At 37.9% G+C, this 20,927-nt stretch overlaps 1 long non-coding RNA gene across 1 annotated transcript; it reads right to left on the bottom strand.

The window, feature by feature from the left end:
• Nucleotides 1-965: 965 nt before the first annotated feature.
• On the bottom strand, nucleotides 966-3,971 carry LOC149822365 (uncharacterized). Its single transcript, XR_016425952.1, has 2 exons — nucleotides 3,730-3,971; nucleotides 966-1,338 (listed from the first exon to the last, which is right to left on the bottom strand). It is a non-coding gene; the product is annotated as an uncharacterized LOC149822365 (long non-coding RNA).
• Nucleotides 3,972-20,927: the final 16,956 nt, after the last annotated feature.

Here is a 20,927-nt window from a genome sequence, read left to right as displayed (position 1 = left end):
AACTAAGGGGCTGATTTGGGAGAACCAATTTGGGGCTCCAAATAGTCCAAAAACGGCCACAAACAATATATTAAATGTTACCAAAATAAGATAGGTATGCTGCAAAAAAAATCACATCCAAAGGACACAAACTCATTGAGGCTGAACACTTGGTGAGCACTTCTAAAACATAATTTGGACATCATTTTCCCCTAATTTTCTAACATAAAAATTCATGAAAAAGGTGTTCGACCTGCCATAACAATACATTATAACTGTTCAACAAAAAATTTACAAATTCAAACACACGAGCATTCACAATCATCAATGATTCAAGTTCTAAAATCAAATGCAAAACAATCCACAGTATGCTCTATCCTAAACGATACCTTCTACAAATTGAAATCAGATTTCAACCACAATGAAGGAAAGTCAAATTTAATCATCTATTCATCAAGCAACATACAAAGAGAAACTAGAGGGGTAGGTCAAAGTAAGGAAGATGTTCCTTAGCTCCGATAAGAAATTTCTGGCAAAGACAAGTCGAACTTCTTAGCTCCAACTCAGAACTCAGTTGGATCATGGGTTACACAACCGGCCACCATCCCGATCGAGGGTAGCTCCATGTCAGGTAGCTTCCACAGGAGGCACCGATTGAGAGAAGAAGGAGATGGCGTCTCCACTTCCAAGGGCTTCTCAAATGGGTGTTTCACAAAAGGGGCGGGGTGGGTGGGTGGGTGGGTGGGGGGGTGGGGTGTTGGTGTTCACAACAACAAGAGAGATATGAGAACCCCTTCCATGATTAGGGGTTATTATCAGCAAAGGAAGGAGGAGAGTCGCTAAATGTCTCTCCTTCTTGGGACTTTAAGTGTCGTCCAAGGATCCCAATAGGGCAGATTTTGGAGCCAAAGGCGAGAAGGCCCTAAACATGGGCCATTGGATTCAAACCGGGATTCAGCTTGGTTGGGTACAAGCAAAATAAAAAATAAGAAAAACTATTCTTAAATCTTGCATACACCCGCCAATAGCCCAAATGGATCCTAACGAGCTATTGGATCTAAACCTAAGAAAATAAAAAATTACAATTTGAAATAAAAATCTAAATATTCAAAACCTATTTCTGAACAAATAATATCAAACATGCTTACAATAAATTATGGAATCTCAAAACCAAGCCTAAAATTACATTTTATCCCTGCAGGCTTAGTTCAAGCTTGGTGTGAGCTGAGTTCAGGCAACCAGACTCGAGGTTCCAACATGTCTTCATCTAATTTGCCCAAATATGCTACATCGGTTCTCCACAGGTCAAAAGGCTTCGTCATCGAAGCCTGCACCATGCCAGTTAATTCTCCTTGGTACCTGAAAATAAGTTTAACATGAAATACATTAGAAGTATAATAACAAGAAATGAGATTCAAATTGTAGGCATTTTCATTAATAATTGCAAGGGAACCAATATAATAATTATCCTGCCTATCTTGAAATAATTTCTTCTTTAACGAATTAATCCAAACAAAAATAACAAATTTTAAAGATCACTTGACTCCACCTTGTTGTAATTTCACATAAACTCTGATTTACCTATTCTCGAATTTCAAGAAAATTTGTATGGTCCTGGATTGATTTACGTACTGATCCATTCATTAGAACAAGTGCTATTTCAACTGCAGGTAAGGGGTTAGTTTCAAATAAAATTTCAAAAGAACTATTTCTTTTTTGCCTATTAACAGAGTTTTCCAATGCAAATTCTACTAGAGATAAAATATGTAATTGTTCATTTTGCTCAAAAGAAAACATAGTTTATAAAAATAAGTGCTCACGAATATCTATCAAAATATCATTAAAATATTCAACAAGATTTTTTTCTATGCATAGCATTAAAACTCGACTCATGATATACACAAAAATAGATGGTGTATCTAATAAGCTAGAAAACATAACCAACCCTTCACTCAACATAATTTTCCAATAATTCTCTGGTTGAATAATAATTAGAAAGTATTTACTAAAAAAATCAAAGTGGGGTCATACCTCATGCATTAGAGGTAACCCAGATGATGACTCCTCATGGGACATATATAAGAGTGACTGCACTTGAGGATCCACCTCATGCTCTACCAGGGGTGGTTCAAACATTAAGAGAGTGTAGAGTGTAGGGACTTTAGACAAAAATTCCCTCACCTTATGTCGAGCTAAAATGGTAGTGGGTGATTCACATGTGCTCGGGTTTGGTGTAGCAGATGGAGTAGGTAGGTCTCTAAATGGAGCTAGAATGATCTTCCTATCTATTGTGCATGCAAACTCGAAAACATTGTTTTTATTACCTAAATTCTGTGTTGGGGCCAAGCAAATGCAGTAGGTATTCATGGATTCACCTTGACCCATAGACATGGTCTCTCCTACGGGTTCTTCTTTTAGTTCATAATCAAATACTGGTTCACCCTCAAATTTATGTGAGGGTTCTTTATCGACTTACTCATAAAAAATGAGCTCGCCTTCAAACTCACGTAAGGGTTCTTCATGAACCTCATCTACAAATAAGACATTGAAGTGACATTCATATGCCATCTGTCCCATTTCTCCCTAGTTCATAATATTCCTAGAACCTATATTTCTTGCCAAGGTGTTGGGATGAATTGGGGTCCTGCCTTGGCTAATCTTATGGGTAGGTCGACTAAGTGGGAAAACCATAGTAGGTGGTGCAGGCGGGTGCACTAATGGAGATATTAGCCACAAGGGCTACCCTACTAGAAAATCTTGGCTGGAGGGTCTTCTCCTAACTCTTGGCACGTCGTCATGCCTCCAAGGTTGTCATTTGGTGCATGAGCACATCCAATTGCTTCTGGAGCTTGCGGGTTTATTCATGTAAAACATGGGACTCCAATACATCCATTCTCTACATCATGTCATTAATCTATCGTTGACGAAGATGATGTGGTTGGCGAAGCTCCTGAATAGTTTCAGAGAACTCCATAACAACATCATCTTCGTCAACGTCTGTAGAGGACTCCAATAACTAGGTTGCATCTGCTTTGAGGCATTGTGAAAAACTAGAGACCATACCAAATTGAGGAACTTGATAACCATATGCTCCAATACCAAATTAATGATGCTGAATAGGGATACGGGGTTAGGAAAATGTTTACAACTGCCAATGTTCGTGAAAAGCGAACACCACTAAACTAAACTAAAACTAACAATTGCATACAACTAAGGGGATGATTTGGGAGAACCAATTTGGGACCCCAAATAGTCAAAAAATGACCATAAACAATATATTAAATGCTAGCAAAATGAGATAGGTATGTTGTAGAAAAATCACATCCAAAGGACACACACAAGCTCGTTGAGGCATTTCACCGAACACTTGGTAAGCGCCTCTAAAATAGAATTTGGACAATGTTTTATCCTAATTTTTCTACCACAAAAATTCATGAAAATGACATTTGACCAACCCTAACAATACCTTCTAAATGTTTAGCAACAAAAATAACAAATTCAGACACACAAACATTCACAATCATCAACAATTCAAGTTCTAAAAATCAAACACAAAACAGTTCATAATATGCCTTGTTTTAAACGATACCTTCTAGAAATTGAAATCAAATTTCAACCACAATGAAGTAAAATCAAATTTAATCATCTATTCATTAATAAGCACGGGATTTGATTTTAGCATAAAATGTCCAAGCAATTTTAAGAATAAACATAAAAAACAACATATATAGAGAAACTAAAGTGGTCAACCAAGGTAGGGAAGACGTTCCTTAGCTTCGATGAGAAATCTCTAGCCAAGACAAGTCGGACTCCTTAGCTCCAACGCAGCACCCAGCTGGACCGTACACAACCAAACACCATCCCAAGGGCAGCTCCATGTCGGTAGCTTTCACACGAGGCACCGATTGAGAGAAGAAGGAGATGGCATCTCCACTTCCAAGGGCTTCTCAAATGGGCGTTTCACAAAGGGGGGTTTCACACAACAAGAGAGCGATAAGAACCCCTTCCACGAGTAGGGGTTCTTATCAGCAAAGGAGGGAGGAGAGACGTTAAATGTCTCTCCTTCTTGGGACTTCAAGTGCCACCCAATGGCCCCAATGGGGCAGGTTTTGGGGCCAACGACTAGAAGGCCCGAAACATGTGCCAGTTGGATCCAAACCGCCTAAGGGGGATCCAGCTTGGCTGTGTACAAGCAAAATAAAAAATAAGGAAAACTACTCAAAAATCTCACATACACTCGCTAATAGCCTAAATGGATCCTAATGGGCTATTGGATCTAAACTTAAAAAATAAAAAATTATAAAAGTTCAAAATAAAAATAAAAATATTCAAAAACCTATTTTTGAACAAAATAATATTGAACATGCTCAAAATAAATATTAAAATCTAAAAACTAAGCCTGAAATGGCGTTTTAGCTGTGCAGGCTTGGTTCAAGCTGGATGTGAGCTGGGTTTGGGCAACAGGACTCAAGGTTCCGATACGTCTTCATCCAAATTGCTCAGATGAGTTACATCAAATAAATGATCTCAATATTTTTGAAAAAAGTGAAGGTTAAATAAAATATGAAGAGGGCTAAACTAAGAGAGGAAGATACCAAATTAAGTCCAGTTAATTCATGAGCATCCCAAGCCCAATTTTAAAGGAATGGTGGCATTGAAGCCAATAAGATTCTTGTGGTTTTGTATCCCACACCAAGGATCATGCTAAGTTGGATCTAATGTCAATGTGATTAAGAAACTTACACAATTCAATAAACCGGCAAAAAGAAACCATGCACAAGAGACAAGATTTTACATGATTAGGCAATATGCCTATGTTCATGGAGAGTATCTTTTACTCTTTTTTGCCATAATCTAAAGTTTCCCTTACCATTGATTTTTTTCCTCTTCAAACTCAACACTTGTTATCTTTGAGGTCATCTTGAATGTTCTCTCAAATCAATGACTAATACCAGTTTAATGCAGTTTTGAGGCATGTGTGCTGACGATCATGTTAGGTTATATCCAACATTGACATGATTGAAGAACTCACACAAATGCAATAAACTAACAAAGAAACCAACAACAACAACAACAACAACAACTACACCTTCATCCCAAAACAATTGGGGTCGGCGATATGAACCAACAAAGAAAATCATTCTGGGTCTTCCACATGAATCCTTCTCCTCCAATCATTTCTATCCAATGCCATGTCCTCGGTGAGGTTCAAAGCATTCATATTCTTTCCTATCATCTCCATCCAAGTCTTCCTAGGCCTACTCTGACCACTTTTAACTAATATATTTTCCCATTTCTCCATCCTTCTAACTGGAGCACCATTAGGCCTTCGCCGAATATGTCCAAACCACCGTAAACGATTCTCTCTCATCTTATTTTCAATAGGTGCAACGCCTACCTTCTTACGTATCTCCTCATTTCGAATCTTATCTTTTATTGTATTTCCACACATCCATCTAAGCATAAGCATCTCAGCTACACTCATTTTTTGAATATGATGTCTCTTGGCAGCCCAACATTCCGTACCATATAATAAAGCGGGCCTAATAGTCGTTCTATAAAACTTTCCCTTCAACCGCAATGGCATTCTACAATCACACAACACTCCAGTTGCACTTTTTCATTTCATCCACCCAACCTTTATCCTATGATTTACATCTCCATCAATTTCTCCATACTTTTGAATGATAGATCCCAAATATTTGAAACAATCATCCACCAGTATTTCTTGCTCACCAAGCTTCACTACACTCCCATCACTACTTCGTTGCTTACTAAACCAACATTCCATATATTTTTTCTTACTCTTACTCAACTTAAAATCTCTTGCTTCCAATGTCTGTCTCCATAATTCTAACTTAGCATTAACCCCAACTCTAGACTCATCAATCAAAACAATCTCATCAGCAAACAACATACACCACTGCACATTTTCTTGAATTGATCTCGTAAGCTCATCCATCACTATAGCAAATAGGAAAGGGCTTAAAGTAAATCCTTGATGTAACCCAACCGTTATAGGAAAATTGGTTGTCACCCCTCCACAAGTGCGGACATTGGTTACTACTCCTTCATACATATCCTTAATTATACTAATGTACTTGAGAGAAACACCTTTCTTCATCATTGCCCACCAGAGAACGTCCCTAGGTACTCTATCGTATGCCTTCTCCAAATCAATAAAAACCATATGCAAATCTTTGTTCCTCTCTCTATTTCTCTCAATAAGTTGTCTAAGAAGATGTATAGCTTCCATAGTTGATCTTCCAGGCATAAAACCAAATTGATTCTCCGATATCATGACAACCTTCCTCAACCTAGACTCAATCACCCTCTCCCAAAGTTTCATAGTATGACTCATGAGTTTTATACCACGATAGTTTATACAATCTTATATATCACCCTTATTTTTATATAGAGGCACCAACGTACTCTTTCTCCACTCATTGGGCATCTTATTTGTCCGCCAAATCTTGTTAAAAAGATTTGTCAACCATTCTAAACCTTTCTCTTCCAAGCATTTTCAAGCCTCGATAGGTATACCATCTAGGCCAATTGCCCTTCTTGATTTCATTTTCTTCAAAGCCTCTGTAATTTCTTTCTTTTGAATCTTGCGCATGAAGTCACAATTCATCTCATGAAAAGGAATGGACAAGTCTCCAAGATCCTGAGCATGACTTCCATTAAATAGCTTATCAAAATAATCTTTCCATCTCTCCTTAATCTCCTCATCTTTGACTAAAACCCTTTGTGTTTCATCTTTGATACATCTAACCATATCCAGATCCTTCGATTTCCTATCTCTCATCTTTGCAAGCCTATAAATATCCTTCTCGCCCTCTTTGGTATCCAACTTGTCATAAACTTTCTTATATACCTTATCTCTCGCGTTTAAAACTACTTTTTTAGCTTCCTTCTTTGCTATCATATACTTCTCCAAATTCTCATTATCACGACTCTTACTTAGATTTCTATAACACTCTCTTTTAACCTTAATAGCTATTTTGACATCCTCGTTCCACCATAATGTATCCTTACCTAGCGGTGCATCGCCTTTAGACTCACCCAATACCTCCTTAGCCACCTTTCTCATGCCACCCACTATCTTATTCCACATTGATTCTGAATCCTCTTCGAGACACCAATCAGCTTCCTTAACTACCTGCTCTACAAACATTCCTTGTTTAGCTTCTTTTAGTGCCCACCACTTAATTCTAGGATCTATCCTATGTCTATCCCTTTTGCGTCATTGTCTAATTCTAAGATCTAAAATTAAGACTCTATATTGTGTAGCTACACTTTCACCCGGTATAACTTTACAATCGATGCAACAACCCCTATCTATCTTTTTAAGTAGGAAAAAAATTATCTGACTCATATTAACCCCACTTTTAAATGTTACTAGGTGAGACTCCCTCTTCCTACACCAAGTGTTTACTAAGATCATATCATAGGACAAACCAAAATCTAAAATCCTTTCTCCACTTTTGTTTCTTTCTCCTATACCATAGCCTCCATGGATACTCTCAAATCCATCCCTACTAATGCCTACATGTCCATTAAGGTCACCGCCGATGAAAAGCTTTTTTCCATAAGATATCCCTTGTACTACTCAATCCAAATCTTCCCCAAATTGACGCCTAATGGAATCATCTAAACCTACTTGAGGTGCATAAACACTAATAATATGAATAATATATGTACCTAATACTAATTTAATAAGTAAAATCCTATCACCCTTCCTACATACCTCAACTACATTATCTATAAACTCACGACTCATAACAATCCCTACTCCATTCCTATTTCTATTTATTCCTGTATACCAAATCTTATATCCCCAAGGTTCTATCAATTTTGCCTTCTCACCTACCCATTTGGTCTCTTGTAGACATAAAATATCAATCTTTCTCCTACACATAACATCTACTAACTCTACCAACTTACCAGTTAAAAACCCTATGTTCCAAGTGGCTAACCTAATTTTATGGTCTTGGACTAACTTTTTTACCCCCACCCGTCCAACAAAGTGAGGGAACCCTTGCCTATTTGACACCACACCCGGGCACCAATGTGACGCATCGCTTCCGGGTGATGACCTAGCAACCCTTGCCCATTTATCACTGCCTCTGGGCCTATAGAGTACATCGCGTCACTTAGTAGGGAATGCCCCAACGAAATTCTCATATTGGTTCATATTCATAGGGTATGACTAAGTTTTAATGTTGGCTGTCACTGGCCTACCACAACCCTCCTCCTTTATCCGGGCTTGGGACCGGCGGTGTATAACTAAACAGTTATACACAGGCGGAGTTTAACAAAGAAACCAATAATGCAAAAGAAACACACGATTTTACGCGATTCACCAACATGTCTACGTCTTCAAGAAAATTACCAAAAACTTTCTTGTTCAGAGAGACAATAATGAACAAATACAAGAGAGAGCCAATCTAACCAAGTACCAACTACACTTGAACCTTAGTTATCTTCAATCGACTACAAAGACATATCAGCAGTGCGTGTAGCCCAACCGCCAACCATCTTACTCAAAACTATGCCAAAGTTGTCTTCTTTTCTAAACCTAAGAGATGCAACTCCTCTCAAACCCAAGAGTCTCTATTTCTCTTTCTCTCAAACCCCCAAAAAAGTACATGTACTACCCCAAAAAGCATCTCTCTCTATTCATTAAATGTTACAAAGGAAACCCTCATTGTCTTTTTTCTTATAGCTCAAGAAACCTATATGGTTTGCTTTTCCATCTTATATGGGTTACCAAAACATGTTTTAAGGATACTTATGTGGCACCAATCATACAAGGGACCTGTGTTCAAGCGACAACATAACAAAGATAAACAAGAATATGTTGGCAAATCCTGTGAAACAAAACGCAGGAAGCGTACTTGAATTCGCCATGGATCACAATTGCGTGTAGGGAACTCGGCGTTATCCTCAGCCGGTCGATGCCCACAATGAGCCCATGCCTTAGGTCGATGATGAGCAGGACCCTTCCATGATATCATAATGTAGAATTGTTTTGGCAGGATAATTGCTATGAATAACTCATTATCTTCATAGCCTCCTAACCCCTTTATATAATGGGAGAATAAGGCAGTTACGTGAATGTGGTCTCTCCACATTCACGTAACTCCCACCCACTAACCCCATTATGTGGCCACTAATGTGACCCACTAATGTGACCCACTAATGGCTATCAAACCGGGTCACACTATGGGTTGGACCCTTAACCCATAATGTCCAACATTCTCCCACTGAACCCATTGACACCAAAAATGTACTAAATCGAGGTGTATACTGTTATCTCAATTTAATTCTTCATGTGTGTTCACATGCCACCCTTTATCACAAGGATGAATTATATGAGTCATGGATATGAACACTCCTTCATGAAATATCATATTCCCATGTACTACACTATAATTCACCTTCAGTGCTTAGGCATGTAGAAAATTACCTTTATGAAGAGGTTGGTCTCCCACCTATTCTAATGGTCCTTTAATATTGTTATTCTGCTATTCTCTCTAACCCATATGAGAGATTCTTTATGCAAAATCAACAATAACACAAAACCTTGGAGAATAAAAAACATAAACATAAATGTGATCACATAATATATTGTCATACATCAGAAGAAATAAAAAAGACCCATCCCCTTTACATGTTGGGAATACAATCCCGGTGATAGCCCTTTAGTAAGGGGATCCACAGTCATTTCCTTTGTCTCAATTATATCAATACATACCAGATGATTCTCAGCCCTTTCTTTAACAACAAAATATTTTAACTCCATGTGTCGACACGATGTTGAGCTCTTGTTGTTATTTGAAAAGGACACGACTACTTCATTATCACAAAAGATCTTTAGTGGTCTCTCAATAGAGTCCACTATACTAAGACCCATAATGAAATTTTTTATCCAAATGGCCTGTGACGAAGTCTCGTATAGAGAAATAAATTCTGCCTCCATGGTATGAGCAGCAGTGGTAGACTTCTTTCTACTTCTCCATGAGACAGTACCACCCACTAGAAGGAAAATGTATTTAGTTGTGGATTTTCTACTGTCAATATACCCTCCTAAGTCTGCATCAGAGTATCCAACGACCTCTAGGTGGTCAGCTTTCCTGTAGGTCATCATATAGTCTTTCATTCCTTGTAAATAGCGCATAACCTTCTTCGCTGCCTTCTAGTGCACAATGTCTGGATTTGACTGATATATACCAAGCATTCCCACAACAAATGCTATATCAGGTCGAGTGCAGGTCTACTCATACTGCAAATTCCCAACTGCTAAAGCATATGGGACAATGTCCATCTGAGCCTTCACAATATCATCCTGAGGACAGTCCTTTAAGCTCAATTTATCTACTTTCACTATAGGTGCCGAACAATGAGAACAATTCTCCATCCCATATCTTTTAAGAACCTTAAGGATATAGGATTTATAAGAGAGGCCAAGGACACCCTTAGTTCTGTTACGACAGATCTCGATTCCAAGGACATAAGTGGCCCCACCCATGTCTTTCATATCGAAATGAGAGGAGAGAAAATATTTTGTTTCATGTAATAGATTTAAATTATTAGTTGCAAGAAGAATATCGTCAACATATAAAACCAATATTATGAACTTACTCCCACTAGTCTTAATGTAAATACACTGATCAACAATGTTTTCAGTGAATCCAAAGTTCATTATTACCTGATTGAGCTTCTTATACCACTGGCGGGAGGCCTGTTTAAGTCCATAAATTGACTTATTCAATTTGCAAACTAAGTTATTCGATTCATCTATACTGAAACCAGGAGGTTGTTACATGTATACCTCCTCATCCAGATCCTCATTCAGGAAGGTAGTTTTTCATCCATCTGATGCAGCTCTAAATCACAATGAGCTATGAGGGTCATGATTATCCTCAATGATTCCTTAGTTGAGATAGGAGAAAAAGTCTCATTATAATAAATGACCTCTATCTGTGTGAAACCTTTTGCAACAAGCCTAGCCTTATACCTCTCCACATGACCTTTAGAGTCTGTTTTGGTTTTATAAACCCATTTACAACCAATAGGTCTAACTCCATCAGGTCGAGGTACAAGATCCCACACTTGGTTCTTTGCCATAGAGTCAAGCTCTTCTTTCATGACATTAATCCAATGTGTTGATCTTTCACTTTCAATGGCTTCTGCAAATGTGAAGGGATATTTATCAATGTCTATGAAATCATTTGACTTTTGTAAATACACCACATAGTTCGGATGGATAGCAAATTTTTTAATTCTGGTGGACCTCCATACAGGTGTTACAGGTGGTTCAAAATGAGCCTCTGTATCCTATTGTTGTTGTATATCCTCATTAACAACCGGATCTAGTTGGGATTGATATTCATTGATTGGACTTTCTCTTATATTACTCGAAGGAACAATGATAGAGAAAATCATGTCTTTATCCTTAGTAGGTGTGAAACCTGAATCCTGCATTTCCTTAAAATCAATATTTTGAGGCGCATCTATCCCAACAGAACCATTTTCAAGAAATCTTGCTTTATTTGTTTTCACTATCTGTGGTGTATGAGATGGACAATAAAACCTAAAGCCTTTCGATCTTTCTAGATAACCAATGAAGAAAGCACTAATTGTCCTTGGATCAAAAACTTTTATATGTGGGTTATATAATTTAGCTTCTGTTGGACATCCCCATATGTGCATATATGATAAAGAAGGTTTTTTACCTATCCATAACTCGTAAGGAGTCTTTTGAACAACCTTTGTAGGAACCTTATTCAGAATATGCACTACTGTCCTAAGAGCTTCATCCCACAAGGTCAAAGGAAGGTTTGAATGATTCAACATCGCTCAAACCATTTATTTAAGCGTACAGTTTTTTCTTTTAGCTACACCATTCTGGTAAGCACTACCAGACATGGTATGCTGAGGTACGATGCCTTTCTCTTTTAGAAACCGCGCTAATGGACCTTCCTTTTGTCCCATCTCAGTGAAACGATCATAATATTCACCACCTCTATCAGACCTGACAACCTTAATAACTTCACCGGTTTGTTTCTCTAATTCTTTCTTGAAGTCCTTAAAAACCTAAAAGATCTATGATTTTTCAGATAATAAGTAGAGATACATATACCGTGAGTAATCGAATATAAAGGTGACAAAATATTTTTCACCCATATAACACGGTGAAAAATGGCCACACACATCCGTATGCACTATTTCTAACTTTTTATTGTTGCGTTTGTCATCTTTCTTATACGTGTTAGACTGCTTAGCCTTTATGCAGTCAACACATGACTCTATATTCGTAAAACCAAGAGATCCAAGAATTCTCTCTTTCACGAGTCTTTGGACTCTCTCTTTCGAGATATGTCCTAACCTTCGATGCCAAAGCAAATAGGATTGATCATCCTTTAGGCCATGTTTATTGCCAATCATTGTGTTCTTAATGGAGTGAGATTCCCAAATTTGGAATTTGGTTCTTAATCGATACAAACCATCACACATATATACAGAACCTATATTCATTAAATTTTGTCATAATAATAAGTTCAGGTTTTTTAAATTTAAAAGCAAAACCAAACTTATCAAGTTTTGAAATTGAAATTAGGTTCCGACTATAAGATGAAACATAAAATGTATCGACCAAATCCAATATAAATCCCGACTCTAACACAATTCTGCAGATCCCAACGCTCTTGACATGCAAACACATCTTATTTCTTGAGAAGTTATTTCTTTCATGCTCCGTTGATTCCCTTTTGTTTAGAAATGCCTGTAAAGAGTTGGCAATGTGCACCGTAGCACCAGAATCAATCAATCAACTATGCAATGAAACATGAATTAGATTACACTCATGAGAAACGAATGACTTATTACCTTTATTTTTTAGCTACTTCTTATACTTCAAACAGTCCACCTTCTTATGCCCCTTCTTTTTGCAGAAGAAACACTTTATAGAAGGGCCTCATAACTGGGATTTAGCTTTCGCCTGAGAGTTTGAACTCTCTCCAGTGGCTATCTTCTGATTCTTCTTTTTGAATGAGCTTTTCTTTGACTTTGACCTCTGTTTATCCTTATGAGACACCATTTGTGCACTTGGCACCCTCTCACTCTTCAATCTCTCATCTTCTTCAACACACTTGGCCAAGAGGTCATTAAAAGACCACACATCATTATGTGTGTTGTAGGAGATTTTAAAGGGTCTATACTCAGTAGGTAACAAGGTTAAGATCAGATGGACTAAGGAGTCAGAGATGGCGAAATTCATGTCATTCAGTTGAGTCACAATATTTCTCATTTTCAAAATGTCCTGTCGGATGTGACTGTCACCAACATATTTCATAAACACTAATTTGGACATGAGCGTACTGGCCCTTGCCTTATTAGAAGTGATGAACTGAGCCTCAATGGCTCCCAGAAATTCCTTCACTGTCCCACAGTGAGGAATGGCACCTCGAATATTCTTAGCCACCCGAGATTGCAAAAGCAACAGGCTAAGTCTGTTCGAGCGCTCCCACTTCTCAGAGGCAACCTTCTGATCGACTGTATTCTGCTCTGTAAGAGCGGGAGGTTTGTCAATTCTAAGGGCCAGATCTAAATTCATATAGTCCAAAGTGAATAATACGATTTCTTTCCAATCAAAAAATTTTGATCCGTCTAAAATGGGGATATTACTAGAACCATCGATAAAGAAAGAACTTGATAAAATAAGGAAAAAAAATGAAAAGACATTACTATTATTGCTCAGACGAGACTCGTGATGAAAAGGTAAAATTGAGACCCTTTATTTTCACCTTTTCTGAGACAAGCTTAGTTGAGCCATTATCGTCCAACTTTGGTGAAAACGATAATACTCATAGTTGCTCCGTCTCTTCAATTATCAAGGAATTGACTTCAGTTGATAAAACTAGCAGATCATGTAACCAGAGGTAATTCAACACTGTACATTTGGATACAAACATGCTTCATGGGCTGGAATACGCATCTACTATCACACCTTGTGTAAATTTGGAACACAATGACCTACCTTTGGGTAAAATCGATGTTTCATAAATTCACACACAACCATAATAATGAATCTTAATATGGTCCAAAGAATCTTTAATTAACATGACTCAGATCACTTTGGTGATTACATGAATCGGTCTATCAAGATCTTTTACCAAAAATTCTATTCGTATTATGGAGTATGCCCATGCACATATTTTAATGCATGTATATTCATGACATAATATAAGTTCATGCTTTAACTAATATACATAAACTAATTGTCATGAATTTAGTTACAATTCATGCTTAAAACCATCATGTACAACTTAACCAATATAAAATACATGAATTAATATGCATAAGTTATGCATTATACACATTATAAAGCATGAAAAATAACAAAAGCATGCTCATATGAGTAAAACCCAGGGTCCTCAAGTAAGAACCGGTCTGAAAACACTATGAACCAGTCTGAAACCACCCCGAACCGGTCATCAAAGGGCCTGGACCAGTTCTAAACCTTATGAACCGATACTAAATATGAACAAAAGTTCATAAAAACTCTATGTCCGAAAGCCAAAATCTCTATACCTTCATAGATCCATGAGAATAGGGTCTTAGCATCTCGAAACCGGTGAAAAACTGGAAGGAACTGGTTAAAAATGGCTCTGAACCGATTCCGGAAAGGGCCGGATCAGGTTCCTGATCCGGTTCAGGCCAAACAGTACCCAGATCAAACATAAGACTGGATCTGATCCGGTCTGAATTGGACCCGGGTCTGGCCCGATCCGAAATAGACTCGGGTCTGAACCGGTTAGAACTGGACCCGGGTTAGACCCGGTCTGAAACAGACCCGAATCGGACCTGACTCAAAATATACCCGGGTAGGACCCGATCCTAAATGGACCGGGTCTAACCCGATTCGAGAGGGACCCAAATCTTTTCAGATTAGACCCAGACCTAGAACCATTATGGCTCCGGGTCAGATCCAAGAATAAATGGCAGACCCTATCCACCCAAATGGGTATGGATCGGGTCTGTCACCAGGTCACCTCGCCGGACCCGATCCGGTACCCCAGTTAAAACAAAAAACAGAAAACCCGATGGTTTTCTGTTTGCGGTTTTCAGAGAAACCGAAAGGGTTTCTCCTCTAACAAAACCCTACGTCGCCCCACAGCGACCCACGTCGCCGTACGACGACCGACGCCGGTGCCCAGCCGATGACGGTCACCTCCCCCGACGACATCCCCCCGTCTCTGACTGACCCATATGGCGGCAGCAGCCTGTGCCTCAGAGGAGTACCAATACCCCCGATGACACCCCAGCAACGCCAGCAAGGCCGTCGACGATCGATGGCTGCCCATGCTGGAAAATCGCCCCACGACGATCAACCCGACGAACCCACCCCCGACGACAGGTAAGGGATATAATTTTTTTTTGTCGTCGGATGTAAACACCCCAAATTTTCACTCACTTCTTGACATTGCCCTCAATCGGCACATTTCAGTTCTCCGGAAGCAATAAAGGGCAAAATGGTCATTTTCCAAGATTGAACCTTGCAGAAAGTCCTAAATTTCACTCTTGAGCCTCAAAATTTCTATATTTAAGTTCAGAGACATCTTCAAATTGCAAAATTTCAAAATCCTCTTTCTGGACAAAAAGTTAGAATTTCCAAGTCCGAGCTCAGAGTGACATTTCACTGAAACATGTCTTTGCATCGCACTGCATGAACACTTTGCATCATTTCATTGCATAGCATGTCAGTTTGAGATCCATAACTCCTGATTTTCAAAATTGTCAATCCAGATTTGATTTTAAACTTTTCAAAACCGATTTTTAAAACCCTGGGTATTCAAAATTACCAAATTTTTCCATTTTACCCCCAGGACTTTGAATTACAAAAATTTTCCTCAAGAAAACAATCTGGATATTTGGATATTAATTTTAAAGATTTTATCTCAAAACTTTTTGCAAAAGATTTTAAATCTCCTTACAAATTTTTTTACATTTACTTTATCCATATTTTTGCCCTGAAAACCCAATTTTTCCAAATTCTTGAAAATAGATAATGTTTTATCTCGTATTTTCAAATAAATGGAGCGGGACCCGCCTTTGAACTAGCATCATACTCAGACTCCCAGGTAAGTTTCTTATTCTCAAGCGGGACCCACCTGGAGTTCATACCAATTTGCAAAATTGTCTTTTTCATTTCTCAATACTTATTTATTTATTTTTTTAGTTAGTGGGCCCACACACATGTGGCACCCCAATTGAAAATAAAAGACTTTCAAAAACAAAACAAAACTTTATTTTCAAAAGGATTTTAAAAGTGGGTTGAGGTGGCATTTCCATAAAAGCCTCTCATTTATTTCCTTTTTATTTTATTTGTTTTAATAAATTTTTTTTTTTTAGAAAGAGGCAGCCTTAATGGCACAACCGAATTTCCCTAAAGTAAAAAAAAAAACATTTTTTACCTAGAACTTAGGTAAATGAAATGAAACATTCGAAAAAAAAAAGATGCGCCCTTTTGAAAACGGTAGCATTGATGTCCGATTTGAAAATTTTCAAAAAAAAAATGATAACGGACCCTCATGAATGAGGAGGGGGCTGCGTTTCTTTTGGAGGAAAGGAAAGTTTTTAAAGGGAGGGACTCACGAAGGAAAAAGGAGAGGATTGCTCTGTTGGGTTTTGGCAAAAGGGGGAGGCCATTGATCGAAAAGGAGGAAGAAAAAAAATTTGGATTTCTCTTGTTTTTTTGGGGTATTTCTGCAGGAATCTTCAGCCCATCTTGTGTAGCAGCTGCCTCCCACTTCTTTCCTCATCCCATCAACCGGAAGCACCAACTCCTTCTCATTTTCCTCAACCAGCCTAGCCAACGTTTCCTGCATCCTCCTTCATTCCAGCCACAACCCAGCCAACGTTTCCTGCATCCTCCTTCATTCCAGCCACAGCACAGCCAACCCAACGTTTGCACCCATTCCAGCCCAGCCGACGTTTCCTGCATCCTCACTCCATTTCAGCCACAGTCGCAGGTTTCTCACCATCTCCAACCTACCAACAAGAGCTCCAGCCTATTTCAGCCCAACCACCAATAGGAGATCAATCAGGCTGCTGCCCCACCTTCAGCCCATCAATAAAAGAAGCTCCAGCCAACGTCTCTCCATTTGCCTTCATTCCATCCGTTAGTAGCAATTCCCATTTGATCGTTTTTTTTTCAATATGGTTTCATTCATCGCCAGATTGCTTTGCAGTAAATTCCTGTTTTGTTTGTTTCATTTTCCTGATTCTATCACATTTTCTTGATTTCTTGTTCTTCATTCTTTTGGTTTCCGGTGTATTCATTGGTTGTTTTTCCTGTTTTGCATTTTTAATTTCCTGTTTTACATTGTCTTTTAATTTCGTGTTTTCAATTCAATTGCTTCCTGTTTCCATGTATTGTCCAATGTTAATTTTCTGTTTCTCAGTTTAGATTCATGTTTTCTGGAATTTCTTGATTGATACATTTACTGTTTTCTGCCATATCAGTTACTGTGGGAATATCATCATTTGATTTATGAGCTGGATGCTCAAAATTCTGTTTTATGAAGCTATGGGCTGTAATATCATCATTTGATGCTACAATTTCTGTTTTATGAAGCTATGGGCTGTAATATCATCATTTGATTTAGGAGCTTGATGTTCAAAATTCTGGTTTTATGAAGTTATGGCTGGAACTTCATCATTTGATTTATGAGCTGGATGCTCAAAATTCTGTTTTATGAAGCTATGGGCTGTAATATCATCATTTGATGCTACAATTTCTGTTTTATGAAGCTATGGGCTGTAATATCATCATTTGATTTATGAGCTTGATGCTCAAAATTCTGTTTTATGAAGCTATGGGCTGTAATATCATCATTTGATTTATGAGCTTGATGCTCAAAATTCTGTTTTATGAAGCTATGGGCTGTAACATCATCATTTGATTTATGAGCTTGATGTTCAAATTTCTGTTTTATGAAGATATGTTGGAACTTCATCATTTGATTTATGAGCTTGATATGCAAATTCCTGTTTTTATGAAGTTATGTTGGAACACCATCATTCGATTTATGAGATTTTGCCTAGCTTGCTGTTAAAATCCCTGTTTTATGAAGCTATGGCTGGAACATCACCCTTGGTCTTATGAGATTTTGCTTAGCTTAGTGCTAAATTCTTGTTTGCTATATTGTTATAATATCACCCCATTTGCAGCACCAATTATACATATTGTTTCATCATTTTCCACGACATTTTCACCTTTTCACCAAGCTTTTCATATCCTTTTCATGATATCCTTGAAATAGACCATGATGCTTCCACAACCCATTTCCTGCACATATTCATTTTCTGCTGCAAGTGTGCAGTCTTGATATTTGGCCATATTCATGAACGGATATCTCTATATCCAATTGTGATCTCCCATCCATCTTTGGCGTGCTTCATTATGGATATATAGGGAAGCTCCATACCCATTTTTACTGAAAATTGCATTATAATTTGAGAAGTATGGTTGTGTGAAATCACCTACAGAAACTGTCTATACCTGTATTTTCTGATTTTACCCATTATATGGAATTTTCATTTATATGTATATTCTCTTATTATAAGTATATATATATTGATATGTATGTATATCTACCCATATGTATACGTATATATGTATATATATATATATATATATATATATATATATATATATATATTTCTTCATGTGCATTGGATATCACATATATTTTTCCTTTTCTTTTACTTTTTTGCAAATATATCTTCATTACCATATATCATTTAGCATAAATTCAAATATTTCTATATCTACATATATATCTTTGTTGTATATAGTATATATGTCCATTTCCTTGGTTATTTTGTACTAACTCTCATTTTGCAGGAAAATCTAGAAGATGCAGATTCCTTGGCTCCATTTCAATTTTCTTTTACTTTATGTTATGCAATGTAACAATCTAATGTAAACTTTGGAATAAGATTTACTTTTACTGCTTAGATTATGTTGCATCTCATATAGTTTGATTTCAGTAATATCCGGATTATATGATGCATATATCTAAATTTTCAAAATTCACTGTGAATGAACACGAATGGCACGTGCACCAACTCTTAGAGAGTTGATGAACTCGGTGGAGTCCATATTTACGGCCCTAGTCGGAATATGGACGAGACCCAGATCCATCATCTCTCTACCAGTCACATTGAGCCTACACTCTTAGGCTATCTTGAAAATGCACCTCATATTTCCAATGTTTTCAAAATATTGTGAATTAACTCAAATAAACCCTGAATATATTCATGGCCACAGTAAGAATATATGAAGGATTTACTTTGGCTTAATCCACATTTTTCGAATAAAATTTTCAGAAATCTTTTCAAAAGTGCATTCATTCATTCACATCATCTGCATCATTTGTTTTTCTCATGATTTTCTCAAAAGATTTTCACTTCATGGAATCGATTTTCTCAAGAAACTATGATGATATTCGGAGTTGGATTTTCCAAATCAAAGTTTTCCTATGATTTTCCTTGGAAATGTTATTTTCTTAAGATTCTTTTCAAAAAGGAATTTTTCATCTTTCTCAAGAACCCAAGGTGATTTTCCAACATTTCAAAAGACAATGTTTTCAGGATTTCAATTTCCCAAGTTCTAAATTTCCTTCTCCAATGAATCTTTCCTATAAATTTTCTATCCTTTTCTTAAGAAAATTCTCAGAGTCCGAGTTTTCCTGAGAAGTGTTCCTCTTTTCAAATGTTCATCTTTTCTCAAGAATTCCTTCCATTTTCCTGAGATTCTCATTTCTTCATAGTTTTCCAAGTCTTTCTAAGCTTTCTCAAAATTATCCTGAGATTCTCATTTTTCCAAGTCTTTCTAAGCTTTCTCAAAATTATCCTGAGATTCTCATTTTTCTAAGTCTTTATAAACTTTCTCAAAATTTTCCTAAGATTCTCATTTCTTCATGGTTTTCTAAGTCTTTATAAACTTTCTCAAGATTTTCTCGAGATTCTCCCTTCTTCAAGATTTTCCAAATCTTTTTAAATTTTTTCGAGATTTCAAACCTTCTTCGTCTGAGTTTTCCTGAGAGATTGATTTCCATCTTTTTCCTGAGAAATACTTTTCATCTTCAAATATTTTCTAAGCAGACATTATATTTTCCAATTTACATTTTCCAAAATTCTCATAGCACATGCCTGAATTCTCTGTGCATTTAGGATAGAACACGATTTCGGTAATTTCACTAAGTCAAGCACAATTTTGGTCCTTGGTTCGATTACCCCTGTTAAAGGCGGCAGGAACGGTCAAACCTCGTACCGACAGGTCGAGCCCCATCCCATGGATTTTCCCGCAATTTTCAAAACGGAGGCGAGTATTTCAAAACAATTTCCAAAATCCGGTCAAGTTTGAATCGCGAAAGCATTTCCCTCTCTCTTTCGCAAGGAAGGGAAGACGGGAAAAATTTTGCGACGATAACATCGGAGCAGCCGGTAAATTGGCGATGCAGTTGGGCAGCCCGTGGCGCCGGCAAGGCTGCCGCTGCCACCTGCAGCTCTCCGGCAAAAGCCTATCGACCAAAACACCCACCCCGACGACTGTCGGGTTTTGGTGAAAAGGGGGGTTTTAACCCCGCTTTTTTCCAACGAGCAGCACAAGAGGTAAGGGGTTTGCCGCACTCCGCCCGCAATCCAATGGTTCGACAAAAACCCCCTTCATCCAGCGACATCTCACTACGATCCCGACGTCGACAGAGTTTTTCTGCTACCCAACGACGCAAATTTAACTCTTAGCCTCCTGTCGGGAGAGCTGTCACCCCACAATGACAGTTTTCGTACTCCGGCAACCGTTATCGCCCCATGGCGACAAACGGTCACCGACGGAAAGACACTGTTACCGGTGAAGGCGGTCGAAAAGGGGG

This window comes from Nuphar pumila, chromosome 11 (assembly GCF_984573655.1).
Source record: "Nuphar pumila chromosome 11, dmNupPumi1.hap1.1, whole genome shotgun sequence".
NCBI lineage: Eukaryota > Viridiplantae > Streptophyta > Magnoliopsida > Nymphaeales > Nymphaeaceae > Nuphar > Nuphar pumila.
This window is presented reverse-complemented; position numbering and strand designations above follow the sequence as displayed.